This window comes from Pogona vitticeps, chromosome 1 (genome assembly GCF_051106095.1).
Source record: "Pogona vitticeps strain Pit_001003342236 chromosome 1, PviZW2.1, whole genome shotgun sequence".
NCBI lineage: Eukaryota > Metazoa > Chordata > Lepidosauria > Squamata > Agamidae > Pogona > Pogona vitticeps.
Window position 1 is genome coordinate 125,795,871 of NC_135783.1, and position 22,377 is coordinate 125,818,247.

Consider the following 22,377-nt stretch of genomic DNA (forward strand, 5'->3'; position numbering starts at 1 on the left):
TATATATATATATATATATATATATATATATATATATATATATATATATATATATATATATATATATATATATATATATATATATGTATATGTATATATGTGTATATGTATATATATGTGTATATGTATATATATATGTATATGTATATATATATATGTATATGTATATGTATATGTATATATATGTATATGTATATATGTATACAACACAGTTTTCAATGCTGCCCATTCATGCACTAGTTTCACTTCTTTGGGAGAGGATTATTTCCACATCTTCAGCTCATTCAACTATCCCTTCTTGCACGCTTGCCCTGAACTACCTTTGTTCCAGGACCTGAAAGAAGAACCTGTCCTCCTTACTAACAAAGTGAATTGAATGCGCCTCTGCTTTAGGATATATGTTGATGTATTCATCCCATTGAAATAACTCTGCAGAGGAATGGTATCACACTGAAATGCAGAGCAGAGGAACAACATCTGTACTGGGAGTGCATTCAGATCCTTGTCTAAGTGTGGAATCAAATGTAGAGTGTGTTGCACTGTTTTGCTTTTGACAAACAATGAATTTGGATGAGATTCCAGTACAAGGCAGTCCCAGTTGCCTTGCCTGTATATGTAAAAACGCAAGGGATGCTGGAAAGCAGCTTTTTTAGAAGTGACTTACCAACAAGTTCCATTCATATATGAAAACAGAACCAAAGAGGTTTGCTGTTATGTTTATCTTACATTTACAGATACCTTATGTTTAACTTAAATTTATATTACCTTTACATTAAAGGAAACCCTCTCTGCACAGAAAAAAAGCAGGATGCTAGGGAAAAGTCAAATCTTTTTTTTAAAAAAAGTCTAGTTTCATTGTGTCATCAGTTTTTTTTTAAACAAGGCTATGTTCAGCCACATCACCTCCATAACGATTCTCTGAAGTTGTATGATACAAAAACCATTATCTATACCGGGTCTCAGTAATTTATGAAGGTTATAAATGTGAGCCATCTGGGTTCATTAAACTGCTACAATTCCCCTTCTGTGAATACAGAACCCGTTTGGTTATTAACGGAAGCAGAATAGCAATTGTAGGCTGCTTGAGTGTTCTGTTCATTTTGCATATATATCGTCATATGGCAAACCTTAGAGGAGGGCAGAGTTTCTGCAATTTTTTATTTTTGTCATGTTTTGTCAAGCAGTTGGGCAAAGTGCATAACAACAGAAGGTGTTTCTTTGTTTTTGTTTTACCTATGTGGTGGACAGACACTAGTGGCAGGATGAGAAGAGCTGTGACACATTTCAAAGACTTAGGACAAACTTGTGTAAATCTTCATTTTGTCTGAGTACACAAAAGTCAGGCGCATCTAAAGCAGTAGTTCCCTACCTTGGGTGTCCAGATGTACTTGGACTAAAGTTGCTAGAAACCTTCATCACTAGCTGTGCTGGCCAGGATTTCTGGGAGCTGTAGTCCAAGAACATCTGGGGAGCCACCATTGGGAAGCCCTGGTCAAATGTTTTCTCTCAGCCCCTGTGGTGACAGGCCAGAACTTGGCAAAATTGTTTCTTCCGACTACAACTCCCAGAATTGGATGTTCTGCCTTGGGAGATTTTAGAATTCACAGAGCAAACAGGATCAACAGCAGGTCTAGATTGGAGAGATTTCAAGCTGCATTGCTAGGGGAAAGGTTAAGGAGATGGACTAGGCACTCAGAGAAAGATGATTTTACAGTACCAGTGTATTTTTGCCATCTATCCATGCCATGGATCCACATGAATTTTAATGTCCGCTCATCTCCAAATCCTTGCCCATCTCCATTTCCTTGGCTGTGGCACTGGGCTGAGAGGTTTGACTGGAAGCTTCTTTGAAGTGGCATATTTGCTCCCCAATTGTACTCTGCAAGGAGCTGTCCATGGAGTGCTCATGGTGTTGATGATGAAGATGAGGCTTGCCAGGTCTGAGAGAATGAGCTGCTGTGCCAGGAAATGGCTGGGCTCCCCTGAATCTCCAGGCCAGGCAAACAAATGTGAGGAGCCGTGGTGGAAGGGAAGGAGCGAGTCTCGTTTATTGTTACGGGGTGGCCATAGTGTTTGGGTACCCAACTCCAACCCTGTCCGAATGGCACCAGGGCTCACTGGCTTCCTGTGTCTGTCCAACACGACACATAATATACTTGCTTACGAGCTCAGATAGGGAACCGGGAACCCACAATGCCTAGCTCACTCCCTCACACATGCATGGAGAAATATTATGTTCCCAATTCCTGTGACATCACAAGGCCCCACACCATGACTTTACAAAGACCCACCCCAGGCATTGGGTCCCAGATATAATGAGGGGATAGGGTAGATAATCCCGTGACAGCCTCTGATAAACAAGACAACACGTCAAAACCATTCAAGAAAAAGTCTTATTGGTTTTGGAAAAGAGGCTAAATGGGTATCCTCAGTGGAGACAATGGCCTGGTTCAGCTCCAGCAGGACACCTGCCTTCTGGTCCCTCACACCCCATGGAGAAGAGGAAGCTTCGGGCCCTGCAAGAGAAAGAGAGAGAAAAACAACTAAGGAGCGAGCTCATCCACTGCCATCAACCAGCTTCAACCCAGGTGTATCACCAACCAATATTCTGGCAACTTCATCCCGAAGTCTCGCCTACCTATATCCACTGGCTTCCACCAGGAATATCCACCCATTCATCTCTTCCTCTCTGCTGCTGAAGCCAGCCTCCACCAGCTCCTGAATGCTTGGGTCACACTCAAGCCCTGGCGACATCCCCACAGAACACCAGCCAGCCCATTCACACACACATTCTCTCTCTCTCTCTCTCTCTCTCTCTCTCACACACACACACACACACACACACACACACACACACACACACCAGTCACCCCAACACACACACACCTTCACTCCACCAGCTGTTCACACAGACGCCCGGGCTTCTGTCCACCGATATCCACCAAGCTTCCGCCAGCTGGTTTCAGGAGGCTAACATCCACTGGCTTCATCCGCCAACCTCTGCCAGCCTCCGCCTTGAGGCCTCAGTCAGCTTTCGCAGGCAGACTCCACCAGCTTCTGCCAACGTCCACCAACTTCCTCCTGGTCCATCACCGACATCAGCCAGCTTCAAGCAACGGATCTCCGCAGCCTCGAGCTGTTAACTCGCCAGCCCACTTAGCAAGTTCATCTGCTTTCGCGAGAGAACTTGCCTTGGACAGAAGGGCCTGGTCCCCTGCAGCTGCTGCCGCTCTCTCTCTCTGCCGGACTGCCTTCTGGCCACTGGCCTCCCTTCTTGTCTCCTGCCCTGGCCAGCAAGCCCCTTTTATCTGCCAGCAGTGGGGCCCCTGTGAGGTCACAAAGACCCAGGAGAAAATGGCAGCAGCACCCTTGGGATTGGCTGAGTCTTGAAGATGATGTCAACAGTCCCTCTGATCATGTGATTCACCCACGAAAGCTTGCATTTTGTATGATTTATTTAAAACAAATTATTAGTGGCCTATAAATGTATCCCCTGTGACCAGTCCTTCTGATTGGTGACAGGGGATACATTCTGGTGGGGCCACTGTGAGATACAGGGCGCTGGACTAGATGGGCCCTTGGTCTGATCCAGCAGGTCTCTTCTTATACGTTCTTATGTTCTTAAGGAGCTGAAATTCCCAAAGCTTCCCAATATAATAGTAATAATATAAGGGTATTCAGTGTTAACATCTGTAGAATAAAGCATTAATAATGCTGCACTTCCTGTCATTGCAAAATGTGATACATGTGATTGTGGAATTCGTAGAATCAGAGTATCATAAAATAAATGAGTTGGGAGGAGCGTAGAAGGCCATGGGGTCCCACTCCCTACTCAATGCTGTCATCCGAGTCAACGCAGATCTGACACAAGGTTGGCCAATTTTCTCTTGAATGCCTCCAACATGGGTGCTCTCACCACCTGCCAAGGTAACTGGTTCCAATGTCATACAGCTCTAACTGTTAAGAAATTTTTCTCTATATTCAGCCTAAATCCGGCTTCCTGTAATTTGGGCCTTTTATCACGTGTCTTGCAGTCTGGGATGAGTGAGAACAGATCCTGCCTCTCCTCAGTCCAGCTGCCTTTCAAGTACAGTATTTGAAAAATGCTTTCATATCTGCCCTCAGTCCCCTTTTCTCAAACATTTTCAGCACTTTCAGCATTTCCTCACAGGGCTTGGTTTCCAGTCCCCTGATCATCCTCAGGTGAGTAGAAACCATCATCCTGGACATGACTACAACAGAACTCTTCCAAATGTTGAAAAAAGAGAAAACACCTTGCGGCCTGGTGGGAGACGAGTGAGCAGAGTGAAAATCTGAATTAGCCCCAGGATACACCTGCAAGGGGGAAAAAGTGAGATGGGAGAGAAAAGGAAGAGAAGAGAGAAAGGGTAATTGTTGGGAATCCAGGAGAAGTAAAAAATAGTCGCAACAGCTGAGTGGAGAGGAAGACTGGGTCACTGGATGGGTCCATGGGAGGACAAGCCAAGATCAGGTATGCCTCAGCAGATTAGAAGGAAGAATCAGAGGGAAGCACGAGAGATTTGAGGGAGGAGCACCGGTGCTAGTTTTGAATTACAATGAAATACACAGGCAACAACAACAACAACGAAAGAGAGCAGAATAGAAAATAACTGATAAAGGAGAAAAGCACACTTAATTCTAAATATTTTAAAGATGACGAAGGTGTGGGGGAGGAGGCATGGAGCCATTGGAAGCGTTGCGGGGGTGCTCCTGTTCTCCCCTCAATTTTAGCCTTCTAGTGGACAAGCTAAATCGCTATATAACACAACCCTTTATGACTCTTAGTAGATCATGATTAAGTTTGGAAAGTAAGGAAAAATCTACCAATGATTAATAAGAGTCTGGACAATAAATAAACCCTCAATACTTGGCGGAACGCTTACTCCCATGTCACCCGCGCGAGCCAGGAGGTGAGGCTGAGGAGCCTGATGCCGAGGGAGGCCCGGAAGGAAAGAACTAGAAGCCGGGCCTTCTCGACGGTGGCTCCTCACCTCTGGAATAACCTACATCCAGAGATTCGCGCTGCACCCTTGCTGGGTACTTTTAAGAACCAACTAAAAACGTGGATGTATAGGCAGGCCTTCCCTTCCAGTTAATTCCTGTCCTCTTTCCTTTTTTTTCTCTTTATTGATTTATTTTGTATTTTTCCCATTGCAAAATCATTTAATTAATTAATTGTTATAAATTTTTCTTGAACTTGTTATGTTTTATGTTGTAAGCCGCCTAGAGTGGTCGAAATGACTAGATAGGTGGGGTATAAATACAATTAATAATAATAATAATAATAATAATAATAATAATAATAATAATAATAATAATAATAATAATAATAATAATAATAATAATAATAATAATAATAATAATAATAATAATAATAATAATAATAATAATAATAATAATACAACCACCACCAGTGGCTGTGCTTTGCCTGCCTGTATTTTCATTATAGGTGATATAACTGTCTTGTTCCTGGGGCCCTGTATTTTAGGTCAATTCCCATTAACCCGTTTGCTAGAAGAACTTGCTTTGTAGCTAGACATTTGCAAACCTAAACATGTCTCCTCAGAGTCCAACTGAGCTGAATGGAACACGCTGCTGGGTAAGCAGGCACAGGACTGCCTCCCCCCCCCCCTCGCCCCTAGAGTGTGCTTCTGGATCAGGCCTTTAGCACCACTGCAAACTAACAGTAATGGAAAGATGTATTCTCAGTATAACAATTAGGAATGGTACACTAGAAAGAGATCTTGTGAATGATAACACCACATGCAAATCTCAGCACAGGTCAGGCTTTTGCCCATCAAAGCAAGAATACAGGAAGCTTCTCTGTGTGTCTCGTACGTTGGCAGCAAATCCAGTGCCTTAGGCCCCAATGAAAACGAAAGAACACAACTACGGCTCTCTCTCAAACTGAGAGAAATCAAGGCTTGCATTCATAGACACCTGAACCACTAGGCTGACTCAGTTCAAACTTTAGTTCTATCAGGTTGAGAGAGTGGTCAGACCAGCTCAGGGACTGCAAAGCTTCCCAAGATCAGAGACCTGTGCAGAGACTATATGGCTTTGTAGTAAGTGTGAAAAACAAACTTGAATGAAGGAATGGATTCCCACACTTCCGTGAGGAGTTGAGATTCTAGTGGAGTCTTATCTGCTTTGAATGGAGTAGATGAAGACCCAAGGAAGTATCAAAATGGCTATTGCAGCAGTAGCTTGTTCCTGGTTTCACATGAGTTATTCTTTGTGTTTGGGATACTGTGGAGGAACAATTCTGCATAGCATTTAACTGAGACTTCTTCAGACATGCACACAGCTACTGGCTAGAAGGAGAAAAGAAACTCAAACTGAGATTTTCTGCAGGCATACTCAGTTCATCTTCTGTGATAAAATTAATGAAAGCACAGATGGTTTCTGAAATCTTCTGCTTTGTTATCATTGGCCAGGAACTGTGAGCATTATATTCCTTTTCTATGACTTCTTATTTGAAATTATACTCATGTAAATGGACAGAACTGTGTCTATTTTTAAAAAAAATAAGCATACAGTATGCATGTTATCAATGGAAAAAAATGAAGATAGATTTAGAAAAGTGTATATAAAAATGTGTTTTCCAAGGTTAGCTATATTTCTAGTACATTTAAGCTATGCTGGGAAAATGGAATTCTTTGGGCCAAGGTGTCCATGAAGGGACACACAAATGGTGAGGGCACTGCTGTGCTCTCCAGTAATCCTTCCTGTGAACTTCATTGGATTATTTCCATTGAAGACGTTGCATAGCGTGAGGGGGGGAGGGGTGGTTGCCTCAAGGTGCAACATTTTTAGGGGGTGCAAGCACCACCCTTTTATGCCCCTGTGCTCTGTCTTGCCACTGGGATGGGCTTGGTGCCCTTGTCCATCAGTCCTCTCTCCCTCCCTCCTGCCACTGCCCCCTGCCTCCCTGCTTCGCAAGGGTGTCTGGCAGGCAGGGCAAGCCACCCCCCCACCTCAGCACAAGTATAGTGTTGGTCAGCAAAGGGGAGTAGACTGCCCTGTTGAGGAGAGTGAGCCAGTAGCCTCCATCTCGCGGCCCTTCCTGGGGTTCGTTGAGGGGTGTGTGGTGGCCGCTGCTGCTGGGCAGCCATAGCCATGTAAGCTGGGCTGGGGGCACCATGGGTCTGGGTCCCACTGGGCCTCTTCTTGGCTGCTGTCAGAATACTGGTGGCAGTGAGCCTAGCCAGCAGCAACTTTCTACTGGGCCAGTGCTGGGAGTAAAGCATGACTGTGCAGGCGGTGCAGGGGGAGCTGCAGATGCAGAGAGTCCCCTTCCACACCCTGGTGGGATCCAGTGTGAGGTAGGAGAGGAGGAACTCTGGGGAATATGGGGGAAGGAGGGATGATGATGGAGCAGATTGCCTGAGGGGCGTTCCTGTTGGCAACAGAGGGAGGAGGAGGGGGTGTTGTGGGAAGTGGCAGCGGCAACAGGTCCATGGGTTAGGAGGCACAATACTTGCCCCAGGCTAAGCTCACAGGTACCTGTTCCATAATATCTTCTAGCACTGAAGATGTAGGAGAGGTTACTCTAATGTGTTGTATATCGGGGGGGGGGGAGGTTTAGTTTTAAAAAATGATGTGGATGTCCACCTTCTAATAAATGATATTTGTCAATCATGGCTCAGTGAGGTATGCTCATTTTGCAAAATACTCAAGACTGCATCAGAACAGAGAATGTTTGTTTTCAAGTACTTCGTTGCACTCATCACTGTGCGATGCAATGCCATTTTATCTTGTTGTTTCGTACTGCTTTGAGCCCTGCAAATGGTAGTCCTTTAAAGACATAGCAAGATTCATAACTTCATTCAGATTCCAGAAGCATTTGTCATGTTGAAGTGGGTATAATGCTTGCACCAACAAGCCTTGAGCACTAGATGGAACATAGGCTTGTCCGTTCTCTTTGTCTCATATCTGTATTTTTGGAAATATTTTCTATAGTGCCAAGGTGGCTTTTTCTAGTTCTTCTTCTTCCTTCCAGAATCCTTACAGGTAAACTTCTCTTAACGTTTCTTTAACCCCTCAAGAGTTAGCTGCTTACGTCTTGTGTTAATATTTATGGACGTGATCACCCCATTCTGTCTTGTGTTATATTCCCCTGGAGGCTCATTTCTGGATCCCCTTTAGCAACCTCATTAGCAATTATGATCCTACATTTTTATGGTAGAGCTGTGGAGCTCTGCTTGTTGAACTTCTGTGTTATGTACGCTCTGTTTCTTTTACTTATTATACACTACAGGTAAAATAAGGACGCTATTTGGTGGCTTTTACTGGTAATTATTTTTAGTGCACACATGAGCATGTATACACCGATAAGTGCTCATTACTACATTGTGTTGTTTGACCTAATGCCTTTCCTTGAAAGAACATGTCTGCTGTACAAAAAAGACATTTTCTGAAGTCAGCTTAAGTCCAAGTTTTTAATGACTGTTAGCCGTCTTGCACGTTGTGTCATGTTCAAAGCATATATACATAAACCAGAACAGCGGCAAGCTATAGAGACTTTTAAAAATAATAAAAATCACTGCCAGTGTTAAAAGTATGCTCAGGTGCACTATCAGTAAAACCTCTCTTTGGTTGCTGTTATTTAGATGGTATTATTTTCTCCTTGTCTTTTTTTCTTTTTCTTTCTCTGATCCTGAGAGAAGTAAACAGCCTGTTGCTTCTACAACATACTCATATGCACATTTATTCATCAGTAAACTCCACTGAATTCAAAATAAATCTCGGTCCAGTGCAGCCTTTCCCCATTTCTGGTCTAGAAGTCCTGTCGGCATTGACAATTGACCATGCTGACTGAGGTGGATGAGAGCTGTAGCCTAACAGTGGCCCCCAACGTTGGGTAACCCAGGTATTTGTTCTTGGACTGCAACTCCCAGAAGCCTTCACCAGCAGCTGTGCTGTCCAGGTTTTCTAGGAGCTGCAGCCCAGGAACATCTAGGTTTACCCAAGTTTGGGATCCCCTGGCCCAAAACATCTGCAGGGACCCAGATTGGATATGGCTGTCCAAGTGTGGAAGCTTGAGTTTGCTGTCTTGCAGATTTGAACAAATTCATATGTATGTCTACTTTCTAATAATAAATTGTTTTATATTTCTTCACCAGACATCTTATCTTTAGGCAATGCTTTCCTGTTTACATTTCGATAATTAAAAGATTGCATTCTTGAAGGCTTTCATGGCCGGCATCCAATGGTTGTTGTAGGTTTTTCAGGCTGTTCGGCCATGTTTTGTAGGTTTTTCTTCCTAATGTTTCGCCAGTCTCTGTGGTTGGCATCTTCAGAGGACAGGAGTCGGAACTCTGTCTGTGCTCTGGTGCAATTTGTGAGATAGTGGAGTATTTATAGCTGTGGGATCAGCTTTTTGTCCTTTTCAGGAGATTGGGTGATTATGGTGATTAGCGTGTTTTTTGTTGTGGGTGTATTGTGATAAGGAGGAGATATGATCTGTAACTGTGACTGATGGGTGTAGTTAGCTGGTCTTTTGTGTGCAGTGATCACCGACCCTTGTGGCTGGGTAGAGTTTGTTGGCAGCTATAAATACTTAACTATCTCACAAACTGCACAAGAGCATAGACAGAGTTCTGATTCCTGTCCTCTGAAGATGCCGGCCACAGAGACTGGTGAAACGTTAGGAAGAAAAACCTTCAGAACATGGCCAAACAGCCTGAAAAACCTACAACAACCAATTAAAAGATTACTGGCCACCAATGGTGGCTACTGAAAAACTCCTGGTTATGTGAGCAGTTTGTGCAGAAAGCAGTAGTCATTTGACCATCTCTTTCATTTGCTTCCATCTTCATCATGTGGAATGTGTGTGTGAAAACATCTTGCAGCTGCCGAGTTATAGAAAACCACGGTCTGAGTGCTCCACATCAGGAATTTTGTTGCTGGGATCAAAGTACTGGAAAGGGCTTTTTGGTAGCAACCACACAGTGGCAAATAACATCTAACCCTCACTCCAGCCCTGTGGTTTTCTAAAGTCATCAAAGAAAATGTCTGTTTGTGTTCTCTTTGATTGCTTGGGAAAGTCTTCATGCTGATTACCTGTCTATTTTCTTTAGACCTTTTTGGTGGTCTCTGCTTTTGAGCCTTGTCTTGGCAGGCTTGTCATATTGTCTCTGTTCATATTATGTCCCAGTATGTGCTCCCTTTCCCTCACAATAGCATCACACTCTTGTGTCACTGCTGATCTGCCGAGAGTAATGTTAGGATTTGTGTTCTGAAAGAATGCTAAGAGAAATTATTGCCCTTGAGCTCTGTTCTTTATTCAATGTCCAGCCTGCTTTATGTTTTCCACAACAGCAATTACCTAATCTGAACCTGAATGAAGTCTTACACAATGAACCATACCTGGATGGAAAAACTTACCTTAAGGCCTGCTTTTTCTTTAAGACGCTTTTTAAGTGAAAGAGAAAAAGGCAAACCTCTGTTCAGACTTTTCTTAATTCTTTCCATTAGCAACTTCAGTCCTTTTGTTATCTCAATTGCTACTGAAGCTTTTAAAGTAGCCCCTCTCTTTTAAACACCTTAGAATTATTTACCAGAATCAGACAAAAGATCAAAGCAAAAACAGCTTTTCCTTAAATCATATTTTCCTCTGGCTATATTGAGTGCTATGCTGCAATCCTAGCTGTCAGGGCCAGAGCTGCTCTGAAATCGCCTAATCTTGTTTTCGAATAGAGTTAAAGAAAAGAGCCCATCATAGGCAATAAAGGTTTCTCCCAGCAGATTAGTGGTAAATTTCAAGTTCAGATGTTCATCTTTACAAGCCTAGTTGCCAGCCTATCTCCATAATGCTGGATCAGTTCATATCTACAAATGAAGAGTGGGTCTTTTGTAAAGCTAATTGCTCTTAATTGCCCATTCAGGAACAAAAGATACCCTGTGTTACAACATGGATCACTTGCAACAATACAGTATACTGTTCCCTGGGAAAGCTATTTCTCTACCAGATACTGTGAAGAGTGCAGCGAAACTTAGAGGGAAGAGTGAGATGCTTGGTGGTGTAATAATTCCTACTACTCAGAAAATCCCAGGGGTTCAAACCTGCAAGCTGATGCTCCATTACACCACCGGTCTGCCCTGTATACCACCTCCCTAGGTTTCAGCATTCCCTGCTGCCCCCCCAAAAAATCCTTCTACAATTCCTTTTTCTCACTTTCTCACTACATATGGTAATACAAAGCCAGCTCTACAATTGTAATTTATCTTGGAAAACTGAAATAATTACCCAGGATATTAAACTGAATTAATACAGATTTCACTGAATCAGCTATTAATCTCCAAGCTTCCTTCCTGACCTCATGACACACACGAAGAAATGGACACACATTCAGGGACTCCATATGATTATGGTCTTTTAAATAGAATTACTATACAATCATATTACAGGGACGCCTCTAATAATAATCCAGACTAAATGCTCTCCAGTCATTCCAGAATGCATGCATTCTTTTTACAGCATGACATGAATATATAATTATCTTTGAGTAGCATCAGAACTATACAGACATGTATGTCTATATAGGTGTGGGTGGGTATGATTTAAGGAAATTTTATTCAGAAAACTGCACAAAAGCTTTCCTCATACACTTGTTTTAAAAGAAACATCTGCATATGAACATGTATAGAGGAAAACAGAATTGGAAAACTATGTAAGCCGTTCAAAATAAACACATTTAAAGGAGATGAATACTAATAAAAAACATTTTGACCACCAAATCTTCACCCGTCTTGAGTGATAAGCATTTGGTCCTTGAAAAAACCAAGTGTTAGCCCAAATGTTCTTGCAGTGTTATGCTGACATTACACAGTGTAGTTTTTTCAGGCAAATTGCCTTAAGTTAAGAAATTACTGTGGCCATTATATATTGCATACTGAGTTCTTTGACTCAGCATGCAACGGATAATGTCTGCAGTGATTTGTTAACTTACGACAGTTTGCCTCCAAAAGTTGTAACCACATATGAGAATTTCAGTTATTACATCATAAGTGCCTGAGTTTTGAATGAATTTATGCAATATGACACTCTGGTTTTTCTGGAGTATAAAAACAAATTGTTTATGTAGCAATTAGAGTGCAACTAAAATGTATGTCAAACTATTTTTTAGTAAGAAACATTCTTACTAAGTAAGCAAGGAGTAGACCTTGACACCACATGCTTTGCTGAAATATGTGAAATCCAAATAAATACTGAAATCTCATATGTATATAGGAAATGATATGAATTACCCATTATAGAACTATACAAAAATAATAATCTAGATAAGTCCAGTGTATGGTAATGTTAATGCAATTGATGTATCTACCATAATACAATAATTATTGTTTTTGAATATGATACTTTGAATTCAGAATAATTGTCCTATACATAACGTGACATGTATAGGTTTGCTGTAGCTGATGTAACAGGATTCCTCACCGCTATGCCATTTACTGGAAAATTAAACCAGGTTTTAAAAAAACAGTTATTCTTAAGGATGATATCAAGAATCTCCAATTAAAAATGTGTTGGCAGACTATTACTCTCTATCTGATTGAAATAGTATTCTGCTACTTGTCTTGTGCTTTTATGATGAGCAGAAGCATATAAATCCCCTTCTGTAGCTTTGATGAATTATTTTGTGCCCTACTTATGCAATGGACTTTGTGACATAAAAAGATTTAAGTTCACAACTAAATGTTCTTTCAAAAAAGAAAGAAAGAAAGAAACTAAGAATGAACATTGTCCAAGCCTGGTGTCTTTCTAACCTAAGGAAAAAGTCTGCTGTTATTATATGTAAATAAATAAATATGTGTAACAGCTGGAATCATTGAGTTGTTTAAATACTTAAGATACACACTCCTTTGTTCAGAATTATTGTCGTGGAATCCAAGTCAGTTGGCTTTAAAACAACATGACAATTGTCAGTCAGTCCCTACACTGTTGTTGTTTGTTTGTTTGTTTGTTTGTTGTTTTTCCTTGCAAGCATTTGCTCTCAGTTGGATTACTGTTTGGGATCTTTCTGCAATTTGATTGTGTGTTAATTTGACCAGTATGTTTGTGACAAATGAAATTATGACGTTTCACCCAGCTCTAAAGTGGGTGTGGAGAATATACACATATGCTCTCGTAACTGCTGGCTGGACATGCACCTGCCTTCCTCTCTATTACTAGAAGATTATCAACAGTAATGGGAAAACATCTTTCTGCTCTGTTTGGAAATAAGCCACCAGTGATGAGTGTCAGGAAGCCACTGAGTAAAGGCATGAAAAAATATCCCCCTTCCCCCCCATTCAAGAGCAACTATTGTAACGTATGTAATGCAGTGCATCGTATTGGTTCAATTGGTTTCTCTGTTATTTTTGGAGAAAATGAAACGGCACTCATTATGTATGTTCAGAACCTGCTTTACAATCAGAGCTATATGGAACTTTGGAGAGAAACGATATTAAGTTTGCATTGCAAATGGTAATATTATTGTGTTGTGTCTAAGCACTGCAAGCAGGTTTTAATAATTCCAACATTCTAGTCAGTAATTTGCATTCCCTGAGAAGTCAGACAAGATAATGATTAATTTTAATAAAAATGCCACACCATTTTACACCCCTCCCCTGTATACGATGCTGGGATACTTTGTTTTAGCGGAGTCCCTTTCTCTGTTCAGAGAGAAGAAATGCAGCAGCTGGTGATGCAGAAGCAGTCATGCTAGACCACCCTCTTGCTGATGGGAATGTGAGCGATCAGAGTGATCCCCGAGACCATCTCTTCCCACACTATCTGTGCGTGTTTGATAGAGAGAGAAAGAGAAAGAGAGAATGAATTGTGTGATAATTGGGGGGCAGGGAAAAGAGAATTCCATATGTATGCCAGTGAGGTGACCATGTTCACTTTGGACTCTGGTTATGCCAACTGGTGGTATTCACGCCTCAGGAAGTTTCCTGGACAATATTCCATTCCTTGTCCCAAAGAAGAACCCCAACTCTGGCTAGTTTGCTTCAGCTGTTATCATGTACGGATTTTCATTATGCAACCGGGGAGGGGGGGGACCGGGAGGGACCCACAACTTTAAGTGGTTGAATGAGACTGATACAGGTTGTATCCAATACAGAGAAGAGAAAAGGTGGCCTTTCCATGGTGACATCTCATGGAGACTTTGTTAGTGCAAGCCATGTGGATTTGTAACGAAAGGGAATAACCTAAGAGCAAGGCTGTGTGCACCGTTCTGTCTTCTGGCACCCAGCTGAGTGTTGTTACAATTGGCCCTCCAAGAAGAGATGACATTTCGAGTGCGCTTTCTTCTTGTTAAAAATATGTCTGACATCCAAGTACAGGCCAGAGCCTTACAGGCAAGCAAGACAAAAGGGAGTGGGTGAATGGACAGCTGCTGTGTGTAGGATGTTCGACTTCTTTTTGAAGTTGGCATGTCAGCTCTGCTGTAGGAGGGTAGCAAATGGCGGTATTGCTGAGTTTAAAAAAAAAAAAGAGTGCCAAGCACAAGTTTCAGCTTTAGACCTATGACCAAGCTTTATGCTGGCAATTAAAGAAGTTCTCCCACAGCTCTTGGGATTTGTTTCGTTTTTTTGACGTCCTCCTGAGGTTCTGATCCTGCCCACGCAGCCTTGCTGCTGCTGACATCCTTAACAAACACAATTGGGTGGTGGCAAGCAGTGACTTGTTTATCAGCATGATCTTTCTTTTCTTCCAGAAAGACTGATTCTGGGAACATAAATGGATCAGAGCTTAGATGTCATGATTTGCAATAGTTTAAGTTAAGTTTGTTAGCTGAATGTTACATTTTAAATTGTATCATTTGTTGTCATTTAAAAAAAATTGCTTCCTACATGTTCAGTGGTGGGAGAATCGGCTGCATTATGCTTTTGTACTGTAGCATGCTATGCAGCATGTACTGCTGAATTAAATGTCATTGTCACCTTTTCAAAGACTACAGTAGAAAGCTTTATATAACACTTTGATTATACTTGAGTCTAACATTTCAAAACAGACTTGTCATTTTCAACTGCTACTCCTTCCTTCCTTTTTCAAAATTTATTCCTCTCTAAAATTATTTGGCCTTGAACAATGGTTAAGATAAGGAAATCATACCTACTTTTAAGAAGTATGAAATAAGCTGTTTGTATGGTAGAAGAGACTTTTATTCTTAGGCTATGTGCTTGGGACACAAATAGAGAGATGAGAATAAACCATTATGTAGCTTGTCCTGGTGTATTCTGCACTGTCAGCCTTGAAGACCGTGATTCTGATTCAGCACATTTGTGTGTACATTGAAGCTTTAATGGGGATTCCATTTGCATTGGAATTTCCCTCTCGCCTTTACGGGAAGAGGCAACTCCTCATGTATACGTCATACCCTGAAACTGAACCAACTGAGGATGACTAAAGAAACTTATATATGCAACTACTCAGGCTTCTGGATGTTTAGATCCCATCCTGTAGGGACAAGGGGCAAATAAATCTTAGGGTGGCAAGTAGGAATGGAGTTTTCTTATTTCTTGGTCTACAAATCCCATAATTCCCCATTCTGGAAATTCTGCTTGACTTTCAGACACCTAAATGTGACTCACCTGGGAGAGTAAGCTTAGCTAGTTCTAGCTCTGCCTAGCTTTGTGTTCAGAAAGGATCAGAGCAGGAACAGAAGGCTTGAGTGTAGATAGACCCAGCTAAGCCTCAAAGCTTCCAGTTTAGACCTTTTTATCTTGGTGTACAAATCACATAGGCCTCCCGGAATGGGCAATTATGGGATTTGTAGTCCAAGAGATTTTTTTTTTTTAATCTCATTTCTAGTGGCAGGTTTTGTAGCATCTTTGCACCTTATACTTCAGTGTGGGTCAACCTAACCCAAGTTGTGATATGGTGGAGGAATTTGTTCGCCGCTCTGTGCTTTCTATGGCGCAATATTCTATGCAACATTGTTGTTGCATGCACATCTATATGAGATTTCTTTTATTGCTATCACAGTACCTAAACAGTACTCTGGCATGTTATTCCATTAGATCAATTTAATAGATCCTGAAGTTCTACAGACCTGCACTAACTTCTGCAAGTCTCACTTAGATCATGTTGCAATTGTTTTTGACCATAAGAGTGGGAGGTCTTAATTTTCAGAGTTTTTAACCACACTGTTGATCTCAAAATGAGACACTGTGACAGGCTGAAAGATCCTGGTGATACGAATGTCATATCTATGGGAAGTGGCATAAGATAGCTGATGTCAAATAATGTTGACGATGGTTTTTGCATTTTTGCATCATGTGCATCACCACTGAATGCAGTGGAATTGGTTTTCAAATAAACTCTCCTACGTATCTGTAACGGGTAGAGCACAATTCATGAATCTCTGCATATCTTAAAGGTTGCAGGAAAAAATATTAATAGGCAAATCAATTACATACAATCAGGAACTATAGGAAATAGCTTATGCATTATGGAGTAACAAACAATAATGTACTATGAAGGTTCAGTGAACAGGCTTTGTCTCATATTTTATTTATTAGCAGCATATTGGCTGGCTTCTGGTAACAACCTCTTACACGTGAGTTGATTAAATCTTGTGTGGTTAAATCTAGTTATTACTTGAGAATTTTTGATGCAGCACAAAAAAAAATCTTTAGGCTAACTTTCAGAGGTGCATTAATCCCCTCTAATGCTTTTTCTGTGATTTTGCTGGCGCTGATGGTTAAAGCTATTGACAGGCTAGAGTAAATGTGCATAACATGGAACTTACTATTTTGGCGGGGTGGGCGTACAAGATTAAAAGAGGGTCGGCCAAGCATAAAAAGGAATGTAATATCACACGTGCATAATGAAAAGGGGAAGAATCAGATTGAAGAGCATTTTTAGCTTTTTTGGGAAGCAAAACAAAGGAGCAAAGGTATTTTTAAAAATTGTATGGATGTTCAGTGCCAGTAAGAAGCCAGGATAATCTGTGTTACATTTGGAAATGACTTGCTATTGTACAGGTGCCCGGAGCATCCACACTGCAGCATAGGATTCTGCATAAGATCCTGAGTAGAAAAGGAGCCTCTTTGAAGATAGAGGAATCAGAAGGTCAAACTAAATGTTTATTTAGTTTTTAGTTTTAGTTTATTTCTTTGTTTTTGCAATTTGCTTTTTCCAGAAAGTGACACAGAACTACCTCATGCTCTTCCTCCTCCTCCTCCTTCGGTAATAGAAGATGTGCAGAGTCCATTCCAGATCTGGCCTGCAGTATATGTGGGAGGAGACTCTGAAACCTCCATAGACCCCCCCCTCCATGCTAGCATCCTAATCCAGAATTCATCTTCCATGCTTCCTTTTGCCCTGCTAGCTGCATCTTTCAAGTAACATGTAGTTTGACTTCATCTCTCTTTCTGTCACCACTACTGCTGCTTTCCAGGGAGACTGATTTCCCTCAAGCCTCTCATGCTGAAGGGTCAACTAAAGCTGCTATTCAGAATTCATGACTGACTACCCTTATCACTTTTGTGAACATCTGTTATTGGCCCTGATTTTGCTTAAACTGCTGTGATATTTGAGGGAAGTATGGAGGTACCTACTGGACAACACAGTTAGAGAAGCTGGAAACTGCTCAGTCTAGCTCATCTGAGTTTGAGAGACCCGGCTGTAATTTGATGTCGTTGGAGATACCTATCTGAAATGGCAAGTTTTTACTTAGGGCTTAGAAAATATGTTTTGGACTACAACTCCCAGAATCCCTACTTTCAATATGCTGGCAGCTGGCTGTGTTGGCTGGGGATTCCATGAATTGGAGCCAAAAAAATAACATCTCCAGACATTGTTCTTTGTGTTATATATGCTTGTATGTATAAAGAAGTATATATAAAGAAATGTATGTATAAATAAGGCTGACCGCCAAAGAATTGATCCTTTTGAATTGTGATGGTGGAGGAGACCCTGGACTGCAAGGAGAACAAACCTATCCATTCAGAAGGAAATCAACCCTGAGTGCTCACTGGAAGGACAGATCCTGAAGCTGAGGCTCCAATACTTTGGCCATCTCATGAGAAGAGAAAACTCCCTGGAAAAGACCCTGATGTTGGGAAAGTGTGAAAAGGAGAAGCGGACAACAGAGGACGAGATGGTTGGACAGTGTCATCGAAGCAACCAACATGAATTTGACCCAACTCTGGGAGGCAGTGGAAGACAGAAGGGCCTGGCGTGCTCTAGTCCATGGGGTCACGAAGAGTCGGAAACAACTTAATGACTAAACAACAACATGCTTGCAAACATAGCCTTCTGCTGAAGGCTCCCTCTTAAGTGATATATTATAGTTACAGATAACCTATGTACAAATGACATGACTCAAAATGACCCCACCAAAAAAGTATATTGCACAACATACAATGTTTTTTGGGGGGGGCGGGTGACCTGAGAGAACAGTGGCTGAAAGACAGTAGTACAGTGGTGCCTCACTTTACGATTGCCCCGCATTACGACAAATCCACTGTACAACGATCTTTTGCGATCGAAATTGCGATCGCAAAACGATGGTCTAAATGGGGGAATTTTGCTTTGCGATGATCGGTTCCCTGCTTCGGGAACTGATTCTTCGGAAAACGATGTATTTCTAACAGCTGATCGGCGCTTTCAAAATGGTCACCGGGTAATTAAAATGGCTCCCCGCTGTGTTTAGGGATGGATTCCTCGCTATACAGGCAACGAAAATGGCCGCCGTATGGAGGATCTTCGCTGGACGGTGAGTTTTTACCCCATTGGAATGCATTGAACAGGTTTCAGTGTGTTTCAATGGGGTTTTAACTTTCGCTTTACGATGTTTTTGCTTAACGGCGATTTTCCTGGAATGGATTATCGCTGTTAAGCGAGGCACCACTATGACAACTACAGTAACTCCACTCACACTTGCATAGGAGTTGGCTCACCAAATCTTCACTGACTGCAATTAGGCCTACCCTAATTGCAACTGTCTGCTGCATTTCAGACAGCCACTGTTTGTGTGGAGAAAAAACATTACCACAATTATTTTATTTGAAAAGTTTAAAAATGAGAAAAATATATAGAAACTCCTGTAACCTCACTCCAGCAGGCAAAAAGCTTTTCTGAGTTTTCATTCTCATAGATGAGAAGGGAGGGAAAAAAGCAAAGATTTGCGTCCCTCTACTTCATGTACATGAGATAACAATCAGTTTAATAAAAGCCAGAACCCTAATGATCATTTCCCTCACACCGCATCAGTATCAGTAGCAACCTCAGTTGGAAGTATTCGGGATAGCACCTGCTAGCCTTTAGAAGACATTAAAAATACATTACTAAATGCTTTCTCATAGGGATTAGATTGCAAAGAAAAGGAGATATACGGTGTTTTCTCTCACAAGAGATGAGAAACAAAATTCTCACAGCACTGTGAGGCATTGATTTATGAGATTTCAGTGTACGTATTCCCGGACCAGGAATATAAAGTTCTCCAGCTTAGTGATCAGCAATTATAGTTATGTGCCATTAGAACTAAAAAATAAGAACAAATAAATGTTTTGAGAAAAGAGATTAAAACTGAAGTGCATGAAATACTGCATGAGGCTTTGTCCAAAAGAGAAATAATTACATTCTTGTGATATATAAAGTGGGCAATTGATGGGTTTCCTTGGTGGGGTAGACGGTATTATTGAAACATGAATCTGTTCAGAAAATCCCCTTCCTTGCATACATGCAGTGTGTTGAGGTGGGAAGAAAAACAATGCTTTCTTGCTCCATTCTCAATATCCACATCACTAGTGCCACATTAGAAATTCCCAGTCTATTCACAAACAGCTGTATTCTCTTAAAATGCATAAAAAGAGGGATGGGGTCCGTGATTTCTGGCATTGAGAATTCTGCCGATATAATTATGTTTTGGATTTATCTTCTTTAGCCCTTTGCCTGTGTTGCTGCTCTAAGTGTAAACTGTGTTTTTATTAGTTGGTGTCATTGCACTCTCATACTGTACGTTGTATTGTATGATTCTTTGGAGGCCTTGGATTGATTGCGTATACACTCTGAGATTAATTAAAATTTCATCCAGCCAGCTCTGAGAAACCTTACTTCTGCTCCACTCCCATTATGAGCTCAGGATCTGAGGTGTGAACTCCTGGCTATAAACTACAAAGGAAAAAAAGGAAAAGTACTCCATTGTGTGTCTGTGTTTTGTTTTGTTTAAATAATTAGGTTTGACTGAGGTACAACATATGCTTAGTTTTAGTAGATGGATTCCGTTATCTTCTATGTGCCTTTTTTTATGACTTGGGCAGCATCCACAGAAAGTGTGTGCAAAGGGCCTTACATGATGGATACCATCCTACAGTTGATAAAAGGTATGCATTTCATGCAAAACAACGTTTAATTTTTCAGTCAAACCTTTTGACAGCATGCTTTAGACACAGAGACATAAAATAATTAAGCATTTAGGCCAGCACAGAAAGCAGTTATATTACATACTGCCGTCTATGACAAATACACTGAATGGCAACGTTTATTTCCTCTCCATGATGAGGTGATGGGGAAGGGGGAGCCAATTACCTCTATTTTTCCTTCCTCAAACTGAATGAGACGGCTCACCTCATTCATTTACTTTCCTGACTGATCAGGTCAACGTCTTTGTCAATTCATGCCACATGAATAGAAATGTTCTGTGTGGCATTTGGTTTACATCAAAGGACTCCTTGAGCTTCAGGGAGAGAATAAAACAAATATTTGCATATATTCACAATTTTCAAATGTTGCCATTCATCTTCTTTGAATAAATAATTTCAAAGCAAAATTCAAAGTTTTACTGTGCCCTTTTTACCTCACTATCAAATTCACAGGCTTTAGGCTGCTAATATATTCAATGTGTAGTGTATATCTAGGAACAAATTGCGTTGAAGTCAGTGTGTAGACATTTGCATTGGAGGCCAGCTAGAAATGTACAATAGGAACAGGGTACTAGTTTCATTTTCTGGACTAGATTCTCACTCTCTGACTTCATGTAGGCATGAGGATATAACAGCTAGATGACCACTTACCTAATATCACAAGCTTCCATATGAAGAAGGATTGTGCTAGATCCGAGCCCTCCTGAAGCTAGCATAAGCTTTCTAACTCAGCAACTTCAGATGCCCTGCACTTTATTTTACTGAGGAGAATGCAGGATTAACAAAGCATCTGGCTGTTATCTGTAGTCAGAGACTGGAGATAATGGAGGTTCTTACTTCCCTGCCTCGGCCCATTTAGGGAAATGAACAGAGTAGGGAAAAGCCTGGGAGATGTTAGGAAGGGGATTCAGGAAGTGGGACCTCTGCAGACCCTACATGAACTGTTTTGGGATCACTTAAGGGGCTAAATTTGGCCCACAACTTACAGGTTCTTATCCTCTGATACATACCACATGTTGTTAGCATCTGTTATTTTGATTTGGTTAAATTTTGGAGATGGGCAGTTCATGCCAGTTCATTTATCAGCTGAACAGGTGTTTGGTGCTTCAAAGCCCCACCTCCTCTGGTGGGTGCCTACAGAGGCAGCACCTAGAGAAGGCGGGGCAGGAAAGCGAGGCCGCTTCCCCTGAGTGGGTGCCCACTGGAGGAGGCGAGACTTCAAAGCACCAAACACCTGTTTAGCCAGTAAATGAACTAGTACAAGCCGCTCAACTGACAGTTTGTCCATCTCTGGTAGATTTCAAAGATGTCAACTAGCAGATGCTAATTACAGGTATTAAATATGGCATGATTATAAAATACTATTCCATCATTTGGACTTTAAAATGTTATACAATACGATACAGTAGTACAGTAGTTCTCAACATAACTTTGAGGGAACTCTGTTTTCTGTAAAGCTTATCATTGGTTGTCAAGAAGCAAACTAGTTGAATAAGGATTTTCTGCCACAGCTATTCTTGCTTCTGATTGTTCAGCCACAGAAGAATATTGGATTGTATACTAGGACATTTTCACTTGACAGTGGTGATGAGTCAACTGAGTGTGCAATGTGGATCAGATTCAGGAGACTCTGCAATGCATTCCAGCTTCTGCAGAGGCCACATGGAAGATCTGTGACAGGCACTGATATGGAATTCTGGGAAGCTGGTAGAGCCAATTCATATCACCTCTCACAGGTAACATTCCTGCTGAGTTTTTTTTTTAATGCAAACAAAAAAACCTTCTGGTTTTCATTCTTGAGAGGAACTTGCTAACTTCAAAGTAGTGTATATCAAGTAAACAATTTATGCTTGATTGGTCTGCTAACCATCACATAATTAACTACAGGATTGATAATACAGATCGGGCCACATTCTTTCACTCAAGCTCACTTACTGTATATGCACATAAGCCCATGAGTGAACACATAGGTAGAGCTAAACATGGGTTCTT

The 22,377-nt window shown here is 41.3% G+C and overlaps 1 protein-coding gene across 2 annotated transcripts in view; it reads left to right on the top strand.

Annotated features, from left to right (window-relative positions):
- The window catches only part of CSMD1 (CUB and Sushi multiple domains 1), a 1,337,717-nt gene that overhangs the window by 404,503 nt on the left and 910,837 nt on the right, over positions 1–22,377 (top strand). The gene's annotated exons all lie outside the window — the stretch shown is intronic.